The sequence below is a fragment of the Petaurus breviceps genome, unplaced genomic scaffold (assembly GCF_028583685.1).
Source record: "Petaurus breviceps papuanus isolate PSGF00001 unplaced genomic scaffold, PetGlider_PUasm1.0 90919, whole genome shotgun sequence".
Taxonomy (NCBI): domain Eukaryota; kingdom Metazoa; phylum Chordata; class Mammalia; order Diprotodontia; family Petauridae; genus Petaurus; species Petaurus breviceps.
The window spans coordinates 824220-841148 of NW_027187378.1; the positions used below are offsets into that span (position 1 = coordinate 824220).

The 16929-nt window shown below is 38.4% G+C and overlaps 1 long non-coding RNA gene across 1 annotated transcript; it reads left to right on the forward strand.

Moving 5' to 3' along the window:
• Positions 1-403: 403 nt before the first annotated feature.
• On the forward strand, positions 404-15906 carry LOC138151747 (uncharacterized). The gene is made up of 3 exons (XR_011165900.1): positions 404-443; positions 2830-3004; positions 15773-15906. It is a non-coding gene; the product is annotated as an uncharacterized lncRNA (long non-coding RNA).
• The last annotated feature ends 1023 nt before the right edge of the window (positions 15907-16929 follow it).

Consider the following 16929-nt stretch of genomic DNA (forward strand, 5'->3'; position numbering starts at 1 on the left):
TTTCTCATCTGTAAAATAGAGATAACAGTAGCTACTACCTAGGGTTATTGTGAGGATCGAATGAGAAAATATGTAAGATGTGCTTTGCAAACCTCAAAGTGCTATATAAATGCTAGCTATTATTGTTGTTGTTTATATTTATATATATTGTTATATGTTATATATGTATATATTATATAATATATAAATTATATTTATATATATTGTTTATATAATATATCACATTATATTCTCATTGTTTACTCTCATATGTGTTTGTACATATTTTCATTGTCTTTTAGGTCAGATTTGGAGAGTATAGCTAATAACTGATTTTTCAGATTTTGAGTTTCCATGATTTCTAGTTATACAATATCATTGGAAGAATATTGATGTCAAAAAATATTTTTTTCTCCAGGAAATAACCTGGGATTATGGACACAGCTGCAAAACTTCCCAATCCGGTATGCTCTCTACCTTCTATTTATTAAATTCTGGACTTAGATCTTTATCAATTTCCAATGTCTGTTCAAACTATATAGAGCCTCCTCCCCAAATACTTTGAGAATGTGGGTGTGTATATTTGACATATGTTTATATATGTACATGTTGCCTCCCTCAATAGAAATTAAGCTTTTTGAAGGCAAACATTCTTTTGTTTTGTTTTTCTTTGTAACTCCAGGACTTGGCACAATAACTGGAACATAGGATATAAATTCTTATCAATTGTTTGATTAACATGTATCAATGATCTCAGTGGGCTACTTCAGAGGGATATTGAATGTACTACCTGAGAGGGTACTTCAATACCACATGGGATCCATGATTTTATTGATTTTGGGTATTTTGTGGGCTAATTCAGAGGATAGGTATAGTGAGGGTAATCAGAAGACCCCACTACCATTTCTTGTGCTCTGAACTAGTATACATCCCAGTGAAGCAGGCATGTGGCTAAGCTGAGCAGGTCAGTTCTGGGGACATATGCTCAGTGCTGAAGGCCTTTGAGATGACTGACAAATACCTTGGTTCCCCATGATGGCATCAGGGAATCAAAGGAGAAGCTGCATCAAAGAGGACTGGCTGCTGAATGAAGATCAGTTCCTTTAGCAGAACTTTAAAAAAATGAGCCTCCCTTTTGGCCTGATATCTCTTGTCCACTAATGTGGGGGTTCTGTAGGACCTCTTTCTTGGACTTCTCATGAGGGAGAAGGGATTACCCTCCAACCAATTGCTACAGCATTTATTCACATATCAGTGGGTACATGTATAGTCTAGTAATACTGAGTCTGAAATTTGGGCCCCTGACTGCCTCTTCTAATTGTATTCCTTTCCTCATTCTTCTTCATTAAGTAACTGGAGAGCAACTCTGAAATAGTTTCCAGGTTTAGGGGCAACCTTGAATATTCAAGAGGTAGAGAACCTCTTGGTAACTTGGTCAGCACTGATTGGTAGCAAAAGACATTTTCTGCAACTACAATCAGTTGGTAAGTATTTATTAAGCACTTATTATGTTCCAGGCACTATGCTAAGTGCTGAGAATAAATACAAAGAAAGGTGGAATTTTAGGTGGGACCTGAAGTCAGAAGGTGGAAATGAGAAGGGAGAGAATTCTAGCCAGTGAAAATGCACAAAATTGGGAGACAGAGTACCTTGTGAAAGGTTCAGCAAGGGAAGTAATTGGTCACTGGATGACTGGAGAGAGTATCAATGGGATGATAGAGAGAATATCAATAGGATCCCAGTATCTGTAGTGAACAGTTCTTCCATTTGGAATAATAAATCTGTTGAGTGGATATTCTGGGTATTGCTATACCATTTTACAGGAATATAGAAACAAAGAAGGTAACCGATTTGTTCAAGCTCACCTAATTTAAAGGACAAAGACTAGAATCTTGATCTTCTGAATGAATCTGGGACTAGGAATAGGTTAAACAATTTTAGGCATGGCCCAGTGAGGGCACACTTTTTTAAGATTTTTGTGGTTCAGTTGTTTTAGTCATGTCCAACTCTTCATGACCCCATTTGGGGTTTTCTTGACAAAAATGCTGGAGTTGTTTGCTATTTTTTTTCTCCAACTCATTTTATAGATGAGACCCTGAGGCCAATAGAATTAAATGACTTGCCTGGGGTCACACAGCTAGTAAATGTATGAAGCTAGATTTGAACTCAGGAATATGAGACTCCCTGACTCCAGGCCTAGTACTCTAACCATGGCACAACCTCTTTAGTCCTTCTTATGTTACTCTTTATCTAAAAGCATACACTCTCCATGGAGTATAGGTATTCATTTTGTGATATTTGCCATGCAAATTGACACATGTAAAAACATGGTGTTAGGATTGTGAAAGAGATCTCCACCATGTTGCATTGTGGATTTATAGGAGGATGAGGGACAAGAATCACATAAGTTGGTAAAATATAGAAGGGTTGTGATCTGCATCTTTGGAGAAAGTAACCATATTAATGAATTCATGTATCCTTTGGAATGTTAGAATATGTTAGGTTGTATGTGTTACAGCGAATGCTCAATGCCTCTGGTAGTCAGGAACTGTAGAAGGCCTCAATTTTCAAATGGAATGGAGAAAAAATTTCAAACCATGGTTACAAAGCATGGTGTCTTGTCTCATTTCTTCTACCAACTCCCAGTCTAAGACTATGTCTACTACATCACATTAATATTCCTTCTTACCACAGCACAGATTTGGAGTAGAAAATGCTCTAAGTATGTAAACATAAGTCCTAGGTTCAAATCCTATCCCTAGTATTATATGACCTTGGGCAGATCTCTGATCTTTACTTTCCTTATCAGTAAAATAAGGGTAATGATAGTTTCACTCCTCCACCCTACAGGATGGCTGTGAGGAAACCCATACTCCAGACTGTTGAGGGAACTAGAGGTATTCAGCTTAGAGAAAATAAAACTTCAAAGGAAAACTTGATTACTGTGCTTGAGCATGTGGAAGGGAGACTTTATCTACTTGGCTTCAAAGAGAGGAACAAGAAGCAGCAGTCAAAATATGTAAAGGTAAGTATAGGTTCAATGAAAGGAAAGAAGAGGATGATGGTGATGATGATGATGATGATGGTGATGATGATATCATCTAGTGTTTTAATGTTTGCAAAAGGATTTATAAATATTATCTCATTTGATACTAATAATAACCCTGTGAGGTAGATACTATCATTATATCATCTTTTTTCAGATAAAGAAACTGAGGCAGACAGGGTTTTTTTTCTCTTTTGTTCCTCACAATCCCTCTAACTATCCCTAAATGGGATGGTCTATTTCAAAAAATAATGAATTCCCTCTTACTAGAGGTCTTCCAATAAATCCTGGATAATCGCTTCTTACATTAGACTAGATGCCTCTGAGATCTCCTCCAACTCTGAAATTCTTTCAAATATGAGTTATTGTTATTAGTTTAGCTGGTCATATACTCAGGAAAAAAAAATATAGGTCTTAAGAAAATAGATCTTCAGTACAAGGATATTGTGATATAGAAGAAGGATGTCCAGATAATTGCTGAATATAGGATTATGTCTAGAAGGAGCTCCTGGACAAACAGAAAATGTGTAAGGTCTAATTCCCTTTCATGGATGGGGGGTGAGGTAGGGGACACAGAGGAGGACTCCCAATATGATTTATCAAAACATAGGATTTAGGACTGGAAGAGGCCTCCAAGATCATCCAGCTAAGGTTCTTAACCCTTTTTGTGTCCTGGACCCCTTTGGCAGCCTAGTGAAGCCTGTAAACCTCTTCTTAGAATGTTTCCAAATGCATAAAATATAAGATTGAAAAGAAACCAATTACATTAAAATACAGTTATCTAAATATTAAAAGAAAAAGAGTTGACAGACACCAGCTTAATAACCCCTGATCTAGTCCAAATTCCATTTGACAAATAAGGAAACGGAGGACCAAAGACCAAAGAAACTGAATAACCTTAGTATGTAGCAAAGGAGGGAAAGAGATAACATGGTCTAGTAACCTCTTTGACTACACCACGTTAGCTGTCTTTCCTTTACTTACCCATATCCTCTCTGTAGATGAACAGAGTTGTGGGAACAAACAGCCTGAAAATCCTTGAGCAGCCAGACATAGTCTGGCTGTCAAACTGAAGCTGGACAGCTCTTCCCCCAGCAGGCTGGATCTGACAAACTAAGAGATACAAGTAACTTTCACAATTAGACTGACACAGCTTTGCTAGTCTAGGAGAGTCTGAGCTTGCAGAGGGGAATGGGGGCATGGAGCTGCCTAGCTCAACTGGGATGTCTCAGTAGGAAAGAAACAGTATGTCTGGGTGGAAAGCCTGGAACTGAGAAAATGCAAACAGAATGCAGGACTGGGGTTCTACCTTCTTTTGCTGGCCCCTTTGCTTCTTATATCCACAGCTCCTGGGTCTGCCGAGCATCCCATACAAAATTATGAGGTAGGCATAATCTGTTTTCTGAATGTTTACCTCTGCTCTGTTGCAACATCATAGTCTGCCACTTGCCCCTCCTGCTCCAGATCTTTATGCTGCTCCCCAGTGACACATCCCTCTCTCGTTTTGTCCTCCCCAAAGCCAGACCTGTTTTCTGCAAAGCAGTCTCGACATTTGAAACTTGTCTGTGCTGAAATTCATCCTTTTAGGCCTGGAATATGTGTTTCTCATAAGTGACATATTAGGTAAGCTTTCTAATCTAACCCAGGCGTGGGGAAGCTGTGACCTCAAGGCCACATGTGGCCCTCTAGGTCCTCAAGTGAGGGCCTTTGAATCCAAGCTTCACAGAACAAATCCCTTTAATAAAATGATTTGTTTTGTAAAACTTGGACTCAGTCAAAAGGCCACACCCAAGGATCCAGAAGGCCACATGTGGCCTCAAGGCTGATGCTAATGGGAGAGAGAGGGCTAGAAAAGATCACATTAGAGTCCTTCCATAGTGCCCTATTTAATAATGATATTGGGCATTTAGATAGCTTTAAGGTTTACAAAGTGCTTTAGAGGTAAACCTTAGAGAGGGTAAGTAATTTGTCTGGTAAGTCAGTAACAGAGACAGTACTTGAATCAAAGTCTTTATTCTTTTCTGTGCTTTTTAAAATCACCTCCAGATTCATTTTTTTAAAATTTTTTATCTTTTATTTTCCTATCAACTTCATTTCCAAATACATGGTGTCCCAAAAGTCTTGGTTCCATTTAAGCTTTAACAAGCTTAAAACTAAGGTATGATCAGCTGAGGAGGGAGTAGGGGCAAGGAATATACATGGGTATCCCAAGAGTCTTAGTGCAGTTTATTTTTCCCCACCCTCTCTACAGTTGATTATCACTTTTAACAAAGAATAAAAAAGAAAAATTATTTTAAAATCACTTCATCAAAACATCAACTAAGTCTGACAATCCCATCCCCATAGTACCCCACCTAGTCAAAGAAGGGATGAAGGTACATTTTCTCATTGCTTCTTTGGGTCCAGCTTACACCTAGGTCTTTCTGACTCCAAGGCCAGTACTCCATCCACTCTAATACTTTGCCTCTCTAGTGGTTCAGAATAGTGAATTTCTGGAACGTGGCCCCTCTGTTGTCTGACATAGAGGAGTGACCGTAATAATTAAGCCATGGAAGACCAGTAGAATTACCTGGGGGAATGTAAGATTTTATGGTGTACCTGGGCAGGTAGCCATTTATATGTAGCATCCTACACCTGCTTCCACCCTATCAACTCACCAGTTTGAGAAGGGGGATTAAGGATTTTAAAGTTAGTTTCCGGAGTGGATCTTTAGTCAAAGGCAGCTAGGTGGTACAGTGGATAGAGTACCAGGTCTGGAGGCAAGAAGACTCATTTTCCCAAGTTCAAATCTGACCTCAGACTCTTATTAACTGTGTGACCCTGAGCCAGTCACAACCCCATTTGCCTCAATTTTCTCATCTATAAAATGAGCTGCAGAAGGATATGACAAACCCCTCCAGTGTCATTGCTAATAAAAACCCCAAGTAGAATCACAGAGAGTGGAACACAACTGAAAAAATAACAACAGCAAACCACCTCTAAGCAGGTACATAGCATGAAGGAGAGGTGAGACACTTTTCTTTGTGAATGATATGGCTAGGTTAATCAAAATTGGGTCATTCCAGGGTCAAGGACACAATCTTAAAGGACCAAGCACATAGAGTAATCCAGGAACCAAGATCAGATTCCCAGAACAAAGTTCAAATTCCTGGAAAGTGAAGATTCAGTGAATAAAGTCAATCTAGTCATTTATAAATTAACCTCTCCAAAGCCAGACACATAGTTTACCTTCTAATTCTTCATAGTCATATCCTAAGCAGTATCTAGACATCTCCACCTCTTAAAAATACCCGGTTTGAGGTATTCTGTGAGTAAAAATTCACTCAAAACAATAGCTCATGAGCCCCCACCAATGTGTTCAATTTTACCAGACAATGAACACACTATTTGCAACAAAAGACATTTAATCAAACAGTATAGCAAATGAAATGGTAAGAAAATCTCATATACATAAAGAATATGCTTTCCTACAAGTTACCACGTCTTCAGTGGGGGTATAGAGGGATGGTTCAAATGGTAAACACAGTTTGAATGTGACAGTTTGAATGAAACACATGTACAGGATGTGCATAGAAGTAATACTATAACCAAGGAACACACATGGAGTTCATATATGTAATAAGCACATGTAACCAGATGACACATGTTACCAGGATAACTCATTATTCCGAGGCTCGCAGAGCTGCTGATTTCCTCTGGTGGGTTTCACCTTAAAATACTCTGGTGGCATCTGCTGGGTGTCACTTCTCTGCTGGTCTTATTGTAGTAGATTATCCTATAACCATTTCTTAGGCTTCAAGTCTTAAAGGTTTTCTGCTAGACTCATGTATCTACTGCACAAACCTTTTCTCTTTCTAAGTGGAAAGTTCTTTTCTGTGGTCTTCACCTTGTCATCTTAACTTCTAGACCTTATCAACACAGTGTACATAGAGAGCACAAAAATTAACAAGTACTGTTTTCATATAGCACAAATAGTACTTGGCTCATTGTTCACATTGAATTGGCACCGCCCTTGCCAACACCACTAGATAGGCAGCTTTAATTCCAACTTTCTCTCTCTATCTTAAATTTTCCTCCTTTACCTCCATAAAATTTTCTCACCATCCCTCAACCCCTGCTGAGTCCTTAGGACATCCAGCTGAGTATGACTTTCATCAGAAGGGCTGAGAAAGGTTCTCTATTTAGATAAAAGATCAGAGCAAAATGGCCTACTTTCCTTTATACAATGTAAATGCTGATCTGGATTTAAAATAAATAATAATAAAAGGAACAGTGTCAGAAGCTCCATCTACAAAGGTGTTGAAGAAAGGGTTTATAGTTCACCAAAACTCTTTTTTGGGGAGAGTTCCATCCTGAATTCAAACCTTTCCCAAGGCAGCAAGTGGAAAACCTGGCCAGATTGACCCTGGACTTCATCATTGTGACATCAAAATTGTGGCTCAGAGCATGGAGGCAATTTAGGTTTTTTTGGGTCAATAAATTCAGCTTTTTAAAAATCCCTGATTCATTTTGTGGTATTATGTACTTACAGGTTGATGCAAATTTTAACTTACCAGCTACCAGTTTTCACATCATGAGATAAGCTTATAATAAGTACTAATACATTATGTTATATTATGTTATGTTATGTTATGTTATATTATGTTAGGTTAGGTTAGTTAGGTTAGGTCATGTCATGTCAGGTCATATCATGTCATCATTTATATTACATTACATTATATTATATTGTGTTGTGTTAGGTTAGGTTAGGTTGTTATGTCATGTCATATCATATCATATTATTATTCCTTCATATAAGTAATAAGAATAAGTAATCCTGTCTAGTTTTATGCTTTTCTTTCCTTTCTCTTCCTCAAATCTCCTCTCACCCCAACATCCCCCCCACCCCCGCCACCTTTCTGCAAAATCAATCAATAAATTCAACAAATGCTTTTTAAGCTGCTATATGAGCTCAGCTTTGTGTTTGGTGAGGTGGAGGTGAGGGATACCAAGACATGTAAGTCATGGTCCCTGTCCTCTTCCTTCAAGACTCATTTTAAGTGCTTCTTCCTTCAGGAGTCCTAGCCTGCCTCTCTTCTTATTAATGCTGTTCTCTCCATCTGTTGTTTCTATCTTATATGTTCTGATTTATACATGCTGTCTTCTGGAGTAGTATACGAAATCCTTGAGGACAGGCTCTGTTATTGTTATTGGGATTTGGAGGGGGGTATTTTTTTTTTTACATTTCCACCATAGCATAGTGCCTGGCACATAATAAGTATTTAACAAATGCTTTTCAATTGATTGAAAGGACTTGAGTTCAAATCTCAAGCCTGATAATTATTACCTGTGTAACCTTGGAGAAGACACATACCCTCTCTAGGTCCCAGTTTCCCCATCTGTAAAATAAGTAGGTCGGACTAGATAGTCCCTGGGGTCCCTTTCGGCTCTAGATCTATGACCTTTAATGAAGAGCTCACAATTCATTTGAGGAGGGAAGAAATCCTCATGGGGAAAGTTAAATAATTGGAAACAAAACAAAAATAGAAGTGCCACAAAATGCTAAAGGAGAGATTGAGACAGCAACTGGTCCAGGAGACCAGAAGATGAAGGGAGCACAGTGAGCTGAGGAGGGTAAGGAAAGCTTTATAGAAGAGGGACTTGAAGGCTGTAAAAGATTTTGGATTGGCAAAGAGGGAAAGAGATAATATTCTGTGGGAGGGGAATAACCAAAAAAAAAAATCTCTCTTCTGATACTAAGGTTCAAAACAATCTGCTGTAAAGTCTGCCAAAAGGAAGGGAAGTCTGTGAATGTTTTTGAGGGTTTTTGTTTGTTTCTTTTTTTTCTACAAGAGCACAAGCCTTGCATCAGAGGCAAGCAGGATGACTCTGCAAAAGTCTGTGCCCTGATCAGTGTCAGGATCCCCAAAGAGACACTGTGCCCAGGGCATATACTCTTTCAGCAGTCTCAAGGTCAGAGCATCATTGTCATTCTCCATAATGCCACCCTTCCAAATGAGATATCTCCCACCTGCCTGTGGGAATGACCTCTGGGTATCAATAGCTCATTATTTTTAGTAGTTCCTGAGCCATTCGGCAGGGCCCAGCAACTCCAAGTGTGGACTGGCAGCAAACACATACCAGTGGGACAGCTGCCCTCCTGAATCAGCTGCAGTGAAGCAGATAAATTGTTGAGAAGTTGAAATTAAAAGCTGCCCCTGCTATGTAGATGTTGGAGCTGCTGGAGAGGGGTGGTATCTTCCCATTGATTCTTGCTCCAATTCTAACTGCATACAAATTAAAAAGAGAACCTAAAATTCAAAACATATATCTTCACTATTGTCTCAAGTATCTCATCACTTCTCAGTATTCCTGCTGGGATTTATCCAAACGAAATATATACACAGACACAGACATACATACATGCTTTTATACATACATAAATGCAAATGTATATTATATATGCATATAATATATGTTATATATACACATATACAAATGCGTGCATGTTACATGCAATATATATACATATATATATATTACTATTATGTAATGAGCAGGAAAGAAAAGGAGAGGAGAAGAAGCATAACATAGAGGAAAGAGCCAGAGGACCTGGGTTCAAATTCCACCTCCATCATTTACTACTTGAGTGACCTTAGGCAAGTCAGTGACCCTCTCTGGGCTTTAATTCTTCATATGTAAAGGGATATTGGACTAGATGACCTTTGAGGTAGGGTGCCTTTTAAATCTATGACCTTAGGTACTCAAAATAGCCACCAAACAAAGGGCTTATAATTCAGACAAATGAACTACAATTTAAATTTTCCCAGAACTTCACTTCAGTTGCTATGCAGAGGGTAGCAAGGATGATATTAGTGGTTAATCTGTATACAAAGGTGACCCTATTGATCCACCATCAACAGAACTTCCAATTAGAGTAACATTTTCCAGTAGTTAAGATGGGTTTTCATTTGCTGTTCCATTCAAACTTTCTATCCCTTGAAGCCCATAGCCCAGCTTTGTAAGAAAGCTGTGGGGATTGGCTATGGTTATGGTATGGGATAAATTGAGTTGGTTCATATAAGAATGAAATCCAGGGTCTCAATAGTGCAGGACTCTAAACATGTTCATATGGCCATTAATATCAATACATTAAACTTAGCAGATGATGATTGCTATCCATATTTATATCATGGGGAAGACCTTACAGCAACCCTGGGAGGTAGGTGTGGCTAGTCTTATTCTAAAGTTCAGAAAATTTACATAATTTGACCAATTTTACATAGATAATGAGAGTTGGGACTGGGATGTAAACTCAGGTCTCCTAACTCTGAGACTAGGAGCCTTTACACTATACCATATTGTACGTTCCTGTTGACCTCCTTAGTCACCAAAATGAAAATCTAAATCCCCAGATGATAATTTGACATCTGCAGTGACTTCCTGGTCACATCCCTTATTTTCATTAGCCATGAGTATGGAAAATATAAGGGTTGGGAATACTTCCCCACTGTCATGGTTTTAGAATATGACTGTAGAAAAACCCTAAGTGTCAACTTGGAGGGTAGATAAAGATGTTCAACAGTTTCCCCCTGAAGTAGAGCATACTTATGGAAACTTCACATAGCTCTATCCCACAGCCTGCTATCAAAATCCTAGATCATGCCCTCTTCCAGTATAGTTCATAGCACAAAGTAAGCACTGAATGAATGGTTTTTCCATTTGTGTCTTTATTGGTTCATTCATCATTTTTCAACGTAAGATTAGAGAGCTAGTCCTTACCAATCTTACATCTAGGTATTATGGCCACCCTGATATTGTATGCAAAGGAAAGGAAAATGCTCAATGAAGAGGTGGTTAGCACTGAGACAGACTTCATCATTTTGACTAGGAACAGTCCTCTTTGTGACCTAGAAATGTCATAGAAATGAATAGGATGAAATATAATAAACAATTCAGAGAGAAATCAAGCAACCATGTCATATAAATGGGAATACTTATTCTGAAGAAGTTTGGTTGAAAAGGGTAGAGATAAGTGGGGATAATAGCTATCTACAAGTATTTGAAAAACTGCAAAATGGAAGAGATATTTCATTTTTTTGTGTAAATCCTGGAATGGGGGATTAGAAGCATTGAAAGTTACAAGGAGGTGAATTTAGGCTTAAGGAAGAATTTTCTAAAAAATAACACTGTTCAATAATGGAAAAGTTATTCTCCTAAATTAGTAAGTTCCCTATTATTAGAGGGTTTTTTCAGTCAAAGGCTCTTGGAGAAAGGATAATTGGATTGGATGGGAAGCAGGATTGTATCAGAACTTCTTATCCTGGGGTATACAAATGTTCTTTAAATATTCTGTTAACTGTATTTCAATATAATTGGTTTCCTTTGTAATCCTATGTATTTTGTTTTATTACTTTGAAAGTATTCTTCTGAGATGGGATCCATAGGCTTCACCAAACTTGAAACAAAATCCATGATACACAAATAGGTTAAGAACCCTTGGCTTAGATGATCTCTTGAGGCCCTTTCAGCTCATTCTAATTTTTTTTTAATGTAGTGACACTGTGATGAAATGGAAAATATTTGGACTTGGGTTTTGAAATAGGGACCTGGATTTGAAAACCATGTGTAACATTTGCTAGCTCTGTGATAAAAAAAAAAATGGGGATAATAATGCATTTGCTAGCCACCTACATCAAAAGGTTACTATAGGGAGAAAACTTTGTAAACTTTAAATTGTAATATAAATACAAGTCATCGTTATTCATAAGATCATAAATAGAGAATTGGACAGCACCTAGTTCAACCCTTTCATTTTGCTGTTAAGAAAATAGAGGCACAAAGAGGTGTTATGGTTTGCTGAAGGTCACACAAGTATTAAGTCTGAGTCAAGATTCAATGGATGGCAGTGATAAAAACAATTAACTCTGGGAATGCTGGCTGGATTACTGCTGTGGGGCTCCTCAAATTATATGACCTGCCTTCTTCCTGATTACCAACACTTGTAGTAACCTGCCCTGTTCAGTCCCTTAAAAAAAAAAAAAAACACCTTTATTTTACATCCAGAAGGAAAGGGCAGAGAGGATAAAAATGCTACTTTTGCCTCTGGATATTTCCAGGGGAACTCCAATGCTTTGAATCAATGGAGCATTTATTTTACATAGACTTAGACAATAAAAGAATGGGAAGATAAAGGGCACATGAAACCTAACCTATTTCCAGGCAGATATATTATCTCTGACAGTGCTGTTAAGTTTGGTCATGCCAATGAAGTTTCAAAATGGAACAAGCTTGGAAAAAGACTCCTTGTCGCTCTCAGTTGTTTTGAGAACCATATGGAATGACTCCCTTTCATTACAGGAAACTATATTTATATTTCATTCCCTCCTTTATGAGTGTGAGGGTGTTGTCTTCTTTCTTATGTGTTATCTCTTGAGAAGAGAGATAGGGAAAGCTTGAGAGTCACACTTTAAGTTAGGAGCCTAATCGGGATCAGGTGCTTATTGGTATCTGTTGATGATAGCCTCCATTTCTACATGAGTAAAATAAGGATAAGAATATTCATTCCTACCTCACAGAGATATTGTATAGAAAACATTTTATAAACTAAGTGTTATAAAAATGTGAGTTATTAGATTAATGATAAAGCATATACTTAATATACAACAAAGAATTCATTTTTAAAAGGGATGTCTTGGAAATGGTAAGGTCTTTAAGAGGCTCTTATTTGTGGATGACTTTTGTAATAATTGCATCAATCCCTAGAATACTGTAGAGCATGCTGGTAAGAGCCACAACCACTCAAAGGACTTTGATTTATCTATCCACAAAGGAAAAGCTAAGCAGACCAAGCATGCCTATCATCCAGACTATGATATGAAGTGAGAATCTGTCTTCCATCAGTATATACCCATCTTGAACAAATCGACAACAAATTGTACCCTTCATTGGATAGAAGGAGGAGAGTAAATTGAATTGCTTTTGACAAATCCAAAAGTTCTTTTATTGACCTCAACCTTCTCCCTGAAATGAAAGTCCATCTTTTTCAATGTCAAAATTCTATTGGTACTCTAATGTGGCTACAAGTCATGGAATGCTGCAATCTCTGAATATTAAAAATGAGAATTCTACAGAAAACAATGGAGGGTCACATGACAGATGGAAGTGGGCTTCAGTACTTTACAAAGAATTGTGAAAGAGGAGCAAAGCAAAGGATTTCACCAAGGAAATCAATAAACAAAAGTTATAGGCTGGTCACATAGCTTATGATTGGCCAGTTGGTTCCATTGGCATGCTTGTGCTTTGAGGAAAAAAACAAAGGCTCACTGATGTGAGAAGGGCCCCTTGTAGTTGACTTATGGGAGGATGTGAATGAGTTACACAGGAAGGACAGGAATGGAAGGGATCTACTATATTCAATGTACTGTGCTAGGCACTGTAGATACAAATAGAAAAGTAAGACAGTTCCTCCTTTCAAGACATTTGCATTCTAATAGTGGAAGACTATATAAGAGAATTCAGTTGCAACTCATATGGAAGAGCCTAGTGGTCTATAGGGAATAGCAGCAAAAGAGATGGTAATGTATCTTCTGTGCTTTTCCCTGCCATGTATAAAGCCCTATTTGTTTCTAATGTTGAAGCATTTAATGGAGTCAAGGGCTTTGGTAGGGTGAACTTTCTTTTATAGGTCTTTGGTGGCTTGTGGCTGCCCAAGAGGCAGGAATTGTATTTTCCAGTAAATACTTTCCTTGGTTCCACTACTGGGAACATTATGCTTCCTCTAGGAAAAGCTGGAGGAAAAGATTTTCACCTGAAATCTCATCAGCATGCAGATGGGCTTAGCTTTTGATACTCCACACTTTCTCAGCTCCCTCAGTTGTCTCTCTCTTCTGATTGGAAGATTGGAGGGAACCACAATAAACTCCTCCCAAAGCCTTTCTTTACAGAGGGCTTAGAATTTTCAGGTGACTTTCCTTTTTCCCTAGGAGGCTCTGCTTGTTTTCCACTCCTAGGAAGCTTGGGCAGCTCTGAGATTCTTTTTGTGTATTGTCATCCTCAATTAGATCACAAACTCCCTGAGGGCAGTGATTGTCTTTCTGTATCTTATTTGTATCCTAAGAGTTTAGCACAAAATCAGGGCTTAATAAATGTTTATTGAATTGAATTTCTGGGATTTATATCTTCTTTCACAAGAGAATTTACCCTGAATAATGGCTTCAGGGGACAAGCTAGAAGCAAAGCTGGTGGCCTAGACTGGGCTGCTTTCTCTGGGGTTCTCAAGAGCAGGATCACAAACTGTCTCCCCCGAGGTTTAAGGGGAGGTGGCAGTGAAAGTTTGACCTGCCTGGCACATGCTACTTCCTGTCTTTCCCTCCTGATAAATTTGTAGGGCTCCTGGATATGAAAAACTAAACAGCAATAAATCAAATAGAGTTTTTTAAAAAATTAAATGAATGGAGCACAATCCATTGTTCAGCTAATAAAAAAAATCAACCAGTGAAAATCGAAATTGATTTTTTTTGCTAGAGCTGAGGTCTGTTGGTACCAGTGCTGAATCAGATTGATAGGAAAATTTGGGAGGTCCAATTCGTTTATGTCCAAATTTAGATCAATGAATGTCAGTGAAGATGCAGTTTCAGGGCAAGCAGATCAAACACATGAAATCTTTGGGCCTCTCCATTTTTATAGCTGTCATACAAACATCTGCCTGTGAATCTCTACTTCCATCAAACCCATTCGGGAGATTCCAATTATTGAAGATGTCAAAGACTGCAAATCTTAGAGATGCAGGATTCCTAAGCATTCTGGTTTAACTGTTGTTCTTGAGGCAGCACATTTAGAGCTCATGGAGAAAACCTTAGCAGCAAGGAGAGAACCAACACACTGGAACTGAGATGAAGAAGAATCTTACAAAGTCACTGTTTTAAAATCCATTGAAGTAACCAAGTGAAAAAAATATTGTTACTATTTTTATATGCAACTGGGAAATGAGATATACAGGCACTAGGGCATGGAGATCCATCTTGTCCTACCAGAAAGGGGCATGGGAGAGGATATAGGAGAGAGAAGATTGGAGGAGGGGGTATTCAGTGGGGCGGTGGGTAGGGGAAAGATGGGGAGAAAATTTGTAACTCAAAATCTTTTTTTTTTAAGTAATTAGGGTTAAGTAACTTGCTCAGGGTTACATGGCCAGTTATTTTTGGGTGTGGTACTAAGTGTCTGAGCCCAGATTCGATCCCCAGGTCATCCCGACACTGGGGCCGGTGCTTTTACTCACTGAGCCACCTGGCCACCCCCTGTAACTCAAAATCTTGTGGAAATGAATGATGTAAAACTAAAAATAAACATAAAATGTAATTTAAAAAAAAAGAAGTAACCATATGAAGGTGGCTTAGTGGATAGAATGCTAGACCTGCAAGGTAGGAGGAGCTGTATTGGAATCTTGTCTCAAGCACTAACTGTAACCCTGGACAGGTCATCTAAGTTTTCTCAGATCTCTTGGTCTGTAAAATGGGAATAATAATAGCACCTACCTCACCAGGTTGTCCTGAGAATCAAATGAGATTATATATGTAAATGCTTTGCAAAGCTCAAATGCTAGATATTATACTTATTCTATTAAAGAAGGTAAGTGGAATATTAATTCTTTATATGTTGTATCTCCCACCTCACCCAAGAGAAAGAAAGCTTCTTGAGAACTGGGATTGTTTCATTTTTGTCTTTGCATCCCCAGTGCCTGCATGAGCTAACATTTAACAAATTTTTCAGATTGAATTAAGTTCAGCAGAGAACAGGGTAGCTAGGTGCTACAGTGGATAAAGTGCTGGGCCTCAAGTCAAGAAGACTCATCTTTGTGAATTCCAACCCACCTCAGATACTACCTGTGTGACCCTGGGTAAGTCAGTTAACCCTGCTTGTCTCAGTTTTCTTATCTGTAGAATGAGCTGGGGAAGGAAATGACAAACAACTCTAGTATCTTTGCCAAGAAAACCCCAAATGGGGTCACAGAGAGTTGGACACAACTGAACAATAAAAAGAGAGAGGAGGCATGCCAAATGGTAGAACTTTGGGCATGAAATGCAAGGTGATTTGTTGAAGAAGACTAAGAAGAAACAGCCGATCAGGAAGAAAGAGTAGCCATGAAAATACAGTGAGGAGATAGAATCCAGGGTTGAGAAACCTCTGGGTTTCTAGTTGCATGTATCCTTTTCAAAAGTCTGAGTCTGAGGCAATTACAAGAAGATGGCAGAGTAGAGGCAGCAATCCAGCCGAACTCTCCCAACATTCTCCTTCAAACAACTTTAAAATCAACAGATTCCTGTGGTTCAGAGAAATCAAGCAGGACCACAGTATTGTAGATTTAGAAGTGGAAAGGGTTCTAGAGACCTGATCTAGAGACCAACCCACCCAACTCATTTTACAGATAAAGTACTTGAGGCATATAGAAATTAAACAACTTTTTCAAAGTCACATTGGTAATAAGCAGCAGAGCAAGAAAATGAACCCAGGTCCTCTAACTCCAAATCCAGGACCTTTCCTACTGTACCACAGGGAAAAAAAAGACCTTCAACTTTGGCATTCAGGAGATCACTGGTAATTTTGGAGACTGGAGTTTTAAGCTGTGGTGAGCCTGGAAGCTATATTTTAAGGGATTAAGAAATGAGAGGATTTATTTGTTTTTCCAGAAAAGGAAAAGCTTGAGGCAATGCTAAAGCCAAGAAGATTTTTGTTTGTTGGTTTGTTCATAAAGCAAAACTGGGAATGCTTGTAGGAAGCCAGAATGAAGTCAGTAGATAAAAAGAAATGGAAGATGAGAGAGGAGACAATGATTCTGAAGGCAAGCCTCTGGAAGAGATAGGGAGAGAATCAAATGTACAAGTACAGAGACTGGCCTGGATAAGACTTAAAGAGATTAGCCTTGGTAA